Genomic DNA, 10,649 nt, shown 5'->3' on the forward strand with positions numbered 1-10,649 from the left:
CCTTTCTAGATCTTGCATAACTCATTCAATTGACCAGCTAGAGGCTTAATTTCACTTCCATATTGTACCTGTGGTCTATCTCTATTCCCCAACATAAAGACCACACTCCGTGTATTTCACCTGTTTTTATTAAAAACCGTTTTGGTAATTTCAGGCGGGAATTGCAAAGTTTGCAAAGTTTCCAACATGTCATTTGCTGCAATCTGTTTTAAATCTTCCACTCACTTTTTGACCAGTATGCTCTTGCTAATACATTGCTTGTGATTGTTAGTTCCTTTACATTGTTGATTTAGTGAAGAACTGTATTTGTTTCAAGGTTTTTGCACACATTTATAATTTTATTTATCCATTTCCAAGTGTCATTTTTAGAATTGACAGGGTTTAAAATCCGTTTTTCTCTCTTGTTTGGGGAGGGAAGGTCAGATTTCAATTCTGTTTCCTGTTTGTCATTTCTGATTACCTGCTGCTTCTGTTTATCTATTTAGAATATATTATTTGTGGGTTGAGGGAACATTGCAGGGGGAAATTGTAACGCAAGTGCTATCTTGCATAAAATCAAAAAGTGCTCCTATTCCCTGGTGGTTTGTAGATGTGTCAATAGAAGGTTAAACTAATTGCATTGCTTACATTCCTTTTGTTATTATCACCCCATTAGTAATTGCTGCCCCATATTAAAAAGTGTATGATTTCTTTTAATTTTCAAATAAATAAATACATATTGTATTTTACCAACCAGCCTGGTTTATGGTCCATTTTGACCCGGGGTATTTGAAAAGGGGATGTGATATGAGTGGTGTACCATTTCAATATTGAATCTAACATAAAAACATAAGCATTTCAATCGTGCACTGCATACTAGGCCGAAACTAATGTGTGCGTCACCTGATAGAAATCCTTAACATTATCCTTTACCTCAAGCCCAGGGATTGTATCTCTTCACCTTTGAAATCTCTTCACTGGCTCCCTGTGATGCAAGGATCAAGTTCAAGACCCTCTGCATCAACCACAAGGCTTTCTGGGAACTCAGACCACTCTACCTCCAACTTTCTGTTCCAAAACTTCTTCCTTCTTGAGCTTTGCGTTCATCCACCTCCAACTCTCTGACAGTCAGACGCTTCTGCAAGAGGAGAGTTGGGGGCTGATCCATCTCCGTGGCTGGGGCTTCCCTCTGGAATCTTCCAGCCATGCCTCTCTCAAACTTAGGCAGAACCACCTCTGGCTCTGGAAGCAAGTCAAGACCTTCCTTTTCGCTTCCGCTTTCTCTCTTCCTCTCCCCTGCTGATGCACCTGACTGCTCTGAACACTGTAACCTGGTCACCCTGTGAACTCAGGCCCAGGCTCCTGCATGTCCAGTTGCCCTTGCACTGCCTCTGGACTCCCCAGCACTTAAGGGTCTGTATCTGCAACCATACAGTTCCTTCCCTCTATGAGCCACCCGCTGGCAGCACATGTGTGTTAACTGCACTTCCCCCTTCCCCTCCCCTTGGCACTTCCCCTTTCCTTCTTCCCTGCACTTGCACAATCTGAATGATACAAGACTTAGTAAGATTGACATTTTGTGCTCCCTTTGTTTTCCCCTCCATGTCTTGTTGCGCCTAGAAACACATGTATATATGCGTTATAAATGCCACATCATATCATATCATATTTCCTGTTACTTTAAACCTGCTACACTGCCTCAGGCCAGATTCTCAAAACTGAGAATTTGCCAAAGTCCTTACTTGCGCCACAAAAAAGGAGCAGCTCAATGTGCACAGGCATCTGATTCAGCATATCTTAGATGCATTCGTTCAGATGCTAATTTCCACCCTTTGCACATTTGTGTAAATATGGGGGCATGTCCTTGTATTGAAAAGTGCACTGCGATTTCAAGAACGGATGCGCTATTACATTCACTGAAAAAAGGGTCATCACCCTGCACTTTTGAAGCTGGTGCAGGGGAGGGGCAAACCATGGAAACATCATTTCTGGCCCTCTCATAATCTCCTTTTGAAGTGTGACAGCCACTGTTCAAAATTAACTTGCATTTCCATCTCCAAAAAAGGAATGGGAATGCTTTGTTTTCCTCTGGTATTTTACCGAGAAGGGTGGATTAACAGCCCGTCTCTGTGAAATGCACTCCCAGCAACCAAGTGGTTGCTGGAAGTCTGTCATACACACAGCACATCTTTGAGCTATTGTCCAGCTCCTGCTGAAATGATCCGGCCACATTTGTGAATAACGCGACCTGAGCATTTCAGCAATGAGCGCAAATGAAATTAGCGTATTGTCTGCTCTCCTTTCCTTTACACTTGTTTTGTTAATCTGGACCACAGTTTAATCCGCAAGCACATTGGGGAATGCAAAAAATCTCAGGATATTGCCACTGATTCCCTACGTGTAGCCCCCTTTCTCAGGAAGACAGTGCGGTGAGGTCACCACCTGACAGTGCCCCTTGGTTTGGTACTCAGAGGCAGGATCTCATGGGAAGGGAAGCCATGCGGGGACCAGTGATGGCCATTCAGGAAGATCACAGAATTCCAGCCATACCTTACCCCCTTGCTCACCCACTTACCCTACACAGACTCCCTCTATGTCAGATATGCTCTACATATCACCAAAGTCCTGACCAACACTGTTAACCAACTAGCTCCCGTAAAGACACGTTTAATCAAAACAAAAACTATGCACAAATCATGGTTCAACAATGATATTTTAGTGATGAGAAGGGAAAGCGTGCATCAGAATGACTCTGGCATAAAGACCCTTCCAGTGCCTCGTTGACCAAATATAACTCTTTGGCAAAAATGTTTAAAGAGGCATTGATTAAAGCAAAATCTAAAATTGTTGGATCCAGAATGGTAAATCTAGCTCTAAGGAATTATTTTTGATCCTACGGGAGTTCAAAAGCAAATCTCCCTCTCTAGTAGAGTCCGTTACGGATAAGGTAAGGTGTCAAGCTATCCACAATTTCTTTTCCAATAAGGTGGAGGCCCACCAGGCAAATATTCAGTTATTCAAGGACACCATGGGTGTCTTAATGCAGGATGTCGCAGGGGAATTGCCATTTGAGATTCCTCCCCATGTTTTTGACTTCTCTCCCTGCTGCAAAAGTTTCAATGTAAAAACCATATCTGAAATTAAGCCTACATCATGTCAAAGTGATTCTTGTCCATCCACCCTGTTTATAGAATGTAAAGACATCCTTGCTCCCTGGGTGCAAAGTTTGTTAATTGATCCTTCGCCAAGGGTAGTGTACCCCCATTTTTGAAGGTGGCCTGGAGGACCCCCCCTGATAAAATATTATTCCTTAGATCCCTTTATTTTGGACAATTATCATCCAATCACCAACGTACCCTTTTTGCTTAAGATAGTGGACAAAGTGCCACATTTTCAATTCCAAACGTTTTTGGAGGATAGGGATATGTTATTGCCCTGTCAATCCAGTTTCAGGAAAGGGCACGACTCTGAGACCACCATGCTTCACTTGCAGACTAATATTTTATTGAATATGGACCAGGGTCAATTATCCATCCTCATTCTGTTAGATCTCTCGTCAGCGTTTTACCTTGCAGATCATGTCCTACTCTAAGTCAGACTACAGTCCCTGGCTGGGTGTTCCCCAAAAGCTGCCAGCTGGATTGCATCTTTCCTTGGCCCCAGAAAATCTAGGGGAAACATTGGCGAAATGTGTTCAGACACCTCTCTTGTTATCTGTGGGGGGCCGCAGGGTTTGTGCATTTTGTACACCCTAATGTTTACCTAATTCCCTTTCTGCTTTTGCTACTCAGCCTTGGTGTCCATGTGGCCAACTATGCTGATGATACACAGGTGACTGTCAAACTATCAGGCTCATTCACTGAGGATGCAAAAAAACTGAACACCATTTATAAAGTCATCCAGTCACCTCCAAGTCCCTGGGCTTGAATGCCAAAGATCCTGAGCTCCTCATTGTTGCAACCACAGTAAAAAAATAAATGTTTTCCAACCGAGTATGGTCAGTTCCTGCTCATGGGTACCTTGGTCCAAGTGGCCGAGAGGGTTAAAACCCTAGGCATTGTCCTGGAGTCCGATTTGTCCATGACACATCAGTTTGCTCTGATCCGGTCTGCGTATGGGCTGATCACGAAGCTTCTCTGGCTCATCCTCCCTTTTCTTGCACAGGAGAACTTAGCCACTTTGGAATCTGTTCTCATCAATTCACGCTTAGATTAGTGTAACAGCCTATTTAATGGCTGTGTCCATTCCTCTCTAGCAGCGCTGCAGGTCTCCCAGAACGGGGCTGTGAGGACTGTCTCAGGGCTCCCTAGGCATGCACATGTTACGGCAGTTAGGCGCAGCCTACATTGGTTCCCGGTAAAGCTGAGAATAAGCCACAAGTTTCTGACCCACACACACATAAACCTCGTTATTTGGGAACCTGTCTTTAACTTCAGATCTCAGGCCCCAGTACCACAGGAGGTTGGTCAAATCTAGGTTCAAACTGGTGAAGGCCGGTGGTCGCAGCTTTAATGTACAAGTCCCCAATCGTTGGAATATGCTCCCACCTGAGCTTAAAGCCATGGATAACACGGCCAGATTTAAAAAGGAGCTGAAGACACTCCTGTTCAATCTTGTGCCCAATTAGAGACTTCTGCTTTTCAGTATTTTTGTCTGCATAGCAGACTCTGAGTTTTGCCTTGGATTCCCCTCCTTGCACCCCTCCACTGCTATCTGTCTCTGTTGTCTGTATTTGTTTTCTTGTGTGCGCCCATAGGCCTTCGGGAGTGTGGTGCAAAGTTATAAGAATGCTTAATAAATAAATAAATGTCTATATAGGGTAGACATTGACCATTCCGATAAGTGTACTAAGACGAGGAAGAGTATTGTTTACTTAGAGAGAATACTCTCAGAAACTTGGCAGAAGATCACTGACATCCCAGTAGGGAGTAAGACCATAACTACTGAGACGAGGAAGAGGTGTGGAGCCATGTGGAGACCACAGTGGAGCCAAATTCGAGCAGACTAGACAATCTGAAACAACCAACTCCATGCATACAATAAAAAGGGAAGAAGGAGTTTATTCTAGAGTGAAAGCTGGAGCTGAAGATGAAGCGGATCCTTCCTGAAGGAGCTGTGAAGGTGTGAGAAGCATGGAGAACGACAGGGATTCAGAGAGGCGCGCAGACAGGATCGGAGCTGGTCGGGAGACTGAGGCATCTGGTGCTTGGGAAGCTTGCAGCACACAGAGAAGGAAAACCATGCAAACAAGGAGATTGTGGCAAGAAGACCACACCAAATAAAAGAGTGCGAGGAAGATAGCCCACACAGAGTCTGGGACCCACAACAAATAAAAGAGGGAGAGAAATATTGCCCACACAGGATCTAGGACCCATGATTGAGAAATCAGAGAAATAAAATATAAGAGCATGAGGAAGATTGCCCCCACAAGGTCTGGAATCCAAAACTGAGAAATCAGAGAAACCAATAAAAAGAGGGTGTGGAAGATTGCCAGAACAGGGTCTGGGACCAACAATTGCTAAACCAGAGAAAAGGGGCCTGTCACCCAAGATTACAAAGACAGTGTAAAGGGGTCTGGGACCCACAAGTGAGAAACCAAAGTAAAGGAGTCTGGGACCCACAACCAAAGAAGCAATATGTATATGATCTGGGACCCAATGAAGTACCTGGCAGGGGAGTACAGCAGGGCTATCTAACAGACATTGTTAAAGCCAAGAGAAGGCAGTCATTATCTTGACAGTGCAAAATGCTAAGAGAGAACAAGGAGAAGGGAGTCATACCTCCTGGTGTATTTTTGGACATTGTGTAAGGCGGAAGAGAAGGGAGGCATTCTCTTGACAGTGCACAAAGATAAGAGAGAACCAGGATAAGGGAGTCATGCCTCCTGGTGTATTTTTGGACATTGTGGAAGACAGAAGAGAAGGGAGGCATTCTCTTGGCAGTGCACAAAGCTAAGAGAGAACCAAGAGAAGGGAGTCATACCTCCTGGTGCATTTTTTGACATTGCGGAAGGCAGAAGAGAAGGGAGGCATTCTCTTGGCAGTGCAAGGAACTGAGAGCGATCCAGGGGAAGGGAGTCATACCTCCTGTCCTGGTGTGTATTCATACATTGTGAAAATCCAATGGAAGCATTCTTTTGGCATTGCAAGAGCCCTGTAGAGAAGCCAGGAAAGCCAAGAGAAGAGAAACATTCTCTTGGCATTGCAAGACTCCTGGAGAAACCCAGTAAAGCTACGAGAAGGGAGGTATTCTCTTGGCAGTACAAGGAGCCAGGAGAGAACCAGGGAAAGAGAGTCACACTCCCTGGTGGAGTTGTGAATGCTCTGGACACATTGTTAAACACACCAAGAGAAGAGAGCCATTCTCTTATCACTAGGACTTTGAGTTAGAACATCTCCTTTCTGAGTCAGAGAACATTTGTACAGTTTGGAAGTTTGCTCTAAAACTTTGGAAATTAGCTAATTCATCCAGCCGAGATAGTGCTGATGGAATTTGTCCCAAAACGGTATTCTTCAGAGTTTGGTGGAGCAGCAATGCGACCACTGCAAGAACAAGTGCAAAATAAATACTGTTAACAGTGGTGAAAAGGGATGAATGTTTACTGACCAAGAGACAATGTAAGTGAAGTGATTTAATTAAAGATTGTGTTTTGACCCATCTGTAAAGTAACTCAGAAACATTAAAATTACACTGTCAATTCTAGTGTAGAGAGAACATCAGAGTTGCAGGATAAACACACGTACTGTCCCCTAAGTGTTAAAATATCCGTAAAAGCAAAGCATCAAAGGTGTACACATGATTTTTTAGCAATCTTTGGCTTTTTAGGGAGGATCAGGGGCAAATAACAAAGTATATTTTCCACCTGACCCTTACAGTTGCACACACATTATTTATACAGTCAGTTTCACCTTTTCGTGCTGGCATTAATGCATTGGTTTCCTATGAGATCAGCCTGTTTGTAGCATTTTCTAAAAGCAAACGAATCATGTTTAGCTGGATACATCCGGTTTAACCCACATATTTTTTCACTTTTTAGTTAAAATGATAAACATTGAACAGAATTGTCAAAGAGCAGCTCAATCAAGCAATGTACATGATGTAAAAAAAAAGAAGAAAATACATGACTTCCAATATTTTCTGACTTACTTTATTCAGAGGTTCCTAGGAGAGTACAGTTTTATAATTTTGTATAGCCACATACAAACATAATTCAGTTGCCATGTACTGCATGTATGTTTCCAGATGTATGCATCGCCAGACTCTAATTGACAGCATCAATATTTCCTTTCTCTAGAACTTGTAGCAAATACAAGAGGAATGTGTGTGGATCCTTTTGAGAGTGTGTAGTGGGGAACAGACACTGTGGTATGTCTCCGGATTTCTTGTTGCTTGGCGTGAACGTTTATACTGTCTACAAGGGGTAAAAGTTGGAAAGCAGGGCATTCAGGAACATTTGTCTAGCAATTGAGCAAGAGAGGTATTCAAATGTACAATGATCCACCAGGTACAAAATCTGATACTACTGTGTGTTATAGATAATTTTTGCAGTGACATCTATTGTAGTTGTTTTTTTTAAGTGTGTGTACGCACTTCAAATATGTGTAAATATGGTGCGTATACATTTGTATGTATTTATTCATGATTTGCTTGTAAGGAACTTATACAGCAAGTAAAATACTATTTCAAAGAGCCCACGCGGCAAAGGGAGGGAACAAGGGAGTGAAACACATTAAAAAACACAACATTTAGTGGAAGGAAAAAGGAATAACAAAAAGAGCAACATTCTATTGAACTCCACAAAGCAACGATTGTTATCATTGACCTTCTTAACATATACATACCATAGATAGAGGTATTTTAGTGTGTACACACAAGTTGGAATAGCATATAACTCACACTTTTTTTAAAAACGCCACAGCCAATATTCACAAGCATGCGATGGATGCCAAAATAATGTTACTATTGTATAGTAGTTATATCATTCTTTCCAGCTTTGGCCATTTCAGGCAGAGGAAGTAAGTACACAAGCATGTGCGCTCCTGTTCCCTTGTGCATGCTGTTTTTATTTCTAATGCACCAAAGCGAACAATTCTACCAAGGCATTGTGGAAGGCATTAAAGCGTGACTGTCCCTGACTTGAGTTTATTTCACTGGAACATGTCACACAAACGAGCGGCGGTTTATCATGGCACACAGAATGAAAAGCAGCTGCCCCATCCCTCTCCACTTACCTTGCGTGCTTTTATCCCCATTCATCTTTCACACAGTGTATTCTTTTATCTATAATGCTACCTGTCCTTGCCATTTAAATTGAGTCCTCAGGATGAATAGACCGTGCACGTTCCAAAGGCCACTTCTTCAATAGGCTCCTCATATAATCTTTGGAATTAACATCAGTTTTAGCAATTAAGTATGGAGAATACCTATTCAATAATAACGCCAAACTATCAAGGTGCCAGGATTTGTAACATGGCCCAGGACTGGTCCCTTTCAGGTGGGAACAGGGACCCCTCCCAACCTGGAGCAGGGGGACTAGCTGGGCTGAAGCCACAGTCATCATGTGCAGTGAGTTAGGGGGCCCAGTCCAATCCAAATCATTTCAGTCCTTGATTGAAAAAAAAAAAACAGTACCTACTTCTCTTACACGATGCTTCACAGAATTTAATGTATCCAGAGTTCTCTCTTTTGTATTCCAGGACCTCAGGTACAAGAGGTTCCAACAGCAAAGAATGAATGATGTGAAATGAAGGAGAGAGAAGCAACACACAACACAATCTGCACAAGGATACAGGGAAATGCATCTAAGTATAAATGCCAGCAAACAACACACCACAACCAAGAGAACTCAAAACACCACTACCACAGCACATCCCAGAAGCAACAGACTGAGCCTCATGGGGAAAAGAGGCCAGGAGGAGGGGGGTAACACGGAGTTGTGAAGTGTCACACCTGTGTAGACTGGACTGCAGTGGAGGAAGGGGGGGACTGATAAACTAGGAGGAAAACAGTACAAAGGTAAATACATGGATGTGGGAGTGCGAGTTGTATGGATGAGGTCAGAAGGAGTGGAGTGGAGATGGACCACATGTCCAGGCGGTGGAAGTATGGTGGAGTGCTGAGAAGTTGGTTGCAGAGTTGATGCCGAGTGGGTGTGAGGTATTAGTTGTGAGAGAGAGTCGTACCTTTTGTGAACTTTGATGCTGTGAATGTCAGGGAGAGTTTGTGATTGTTATTGTAGTGGGAAGGGCGAGAGGAACTAAGTGTTGAGTGAGAAGAGCAGAGATGAGAGGGGTGTGGAGAGAGGAGAGCATTGGGATGAAAAGAGAGGAGACTAGAGAGGGTAAAGAAGAGGGGAGAAAATGGGTGAGGAGAGAGGATAGGAGAAAGGTATGAACATCAGAGCTATATAGGGGAGAGGGAGCATGGAAAAGACAACTGGATTGAGTGAGAAAAGACAGGAGATGGGGAGATTGACAGTACTTTACAAGGGAGAGAAAGAGAGACCCAACTGTCTAAGATGTGTACAGTAAAAAAAAAAAAAAAATCAGTCTTGTTTTATTTTTATTTTCAGTTTTTTTCTTCAGGAATTTGCGTGTCATTCTTACGCAGGGGCCATGCTAATCTTCTCTGTATCGTTCCAATTTTAGTATATGTGCTGCCGACGCGAGCACACGAATCAATCTTGTTGAGAAAACCTTGGCCGTGTCAGGTTAGGGAATCCTTAGAAGAACTGCAGCGGGAGACATATAGATATTCCTTTGGCCTTTAGGCACTCCCCTGTAGCTAGCCTTGCATAGTAGGTGTTGCGGGGCGTTAGTAGGAACATCTAGATTTTGGAGGACAAATAGATTAAGAAGGACGCAGCTCACAAGGGGCTGAGAGAGGGAAGACACTTGGCGATCCTTGCTGACAACCTAACCAGAGTAAAAGCTACATTGTCAACTATTTATGAAATAAAGTACCTTACACTCTGCTTTGGAGTCTGGGATTTTGTATTGCATCTGTGTCAGGCGTCAATATTCGATTCAGACAATCAGACAGTGATAATACTTATCTATCCCTTGTTATCTGCAAGCATTGTCTTTTTATACAGCCTCGTCTTGATTATGCCCTGCTTTCAGTTCCAGAATTAATATTCAGGAGTTTTCTCTGCTATCAAATTTAAACGTATATCATGGTAAATAAGCACCAAAAATGCAAGGTTTTCTCCAAGCACAACTTAATCCACTCATGAATTCAAACATTACACTGTTTACCAAGTTACTGTACCCCAAAGCTGCACCAAAACGGAAAGTTTCCCAAAAGCTGTAAGACATAGGGAATCATTACGACCCTGTCGGAATGGGTTTAACAGCGCCGGTAAAGGTGCTGGCACCGTTAAACCCATTCCGCCCTATTACGAGGTTTCCTCGCCAGACCAGCTGTGGACATCTGGTCAGACTAGACGTCCTTTGCGGGTCCAGCGAATGGACCAGCATGCTAACAACGGTCCTGTCATTAACGGGCCCATTGTTAGCATCATCCCTATTCCCATTGAGCCCTACGGGGTTGAAATGGGAATCGGGATTACTTTTTACCAGGTCCATGGCGCGGACAATTAACGGGTCCACCAAGGTCAGAATGACCTGGTAATTGCCCATTCCATGGACCCGATAAAATTTAATTACCGG

At 43.3% G+C, this 10,649-nt stretch overlaps 1 non-coding gene across 1 annotated transcript; it reads right to left on the minus strand.

Moving 5' to 3' along the window:
* Positions 1-9,543: 9,543 nt before the first annotated feature.
* LOC138568559 (U6 spliceosomal RNA) lies at positions 9,544-9,650 on the minus strand. The gene has a single exon (XR_011302891.1). It is a non-coding gene; the product is annotated as a U6 spliceosomal RNA (small nuclear RNA).
* Positions 9,651-10,649: the final 999 nt, after the last annotated feature.

Source organism: Ambystoma mexicanum, chromosome 2p (assembly GCF_040938575.1).
Source record: "Ambystoma mexicanum isolate Mex_15411 chromosome 2p, UKY_AmexF1_1, whole genome shotgun sequence".
In the NCBI taxonomy this organism is placed as follows: domain Eukaryota; kingdom Metazoa; phylum Chordata; class Amphibia; order Caudata; family Ambystomatidae; genus Ambystoma; species Ambystoma mexicanum.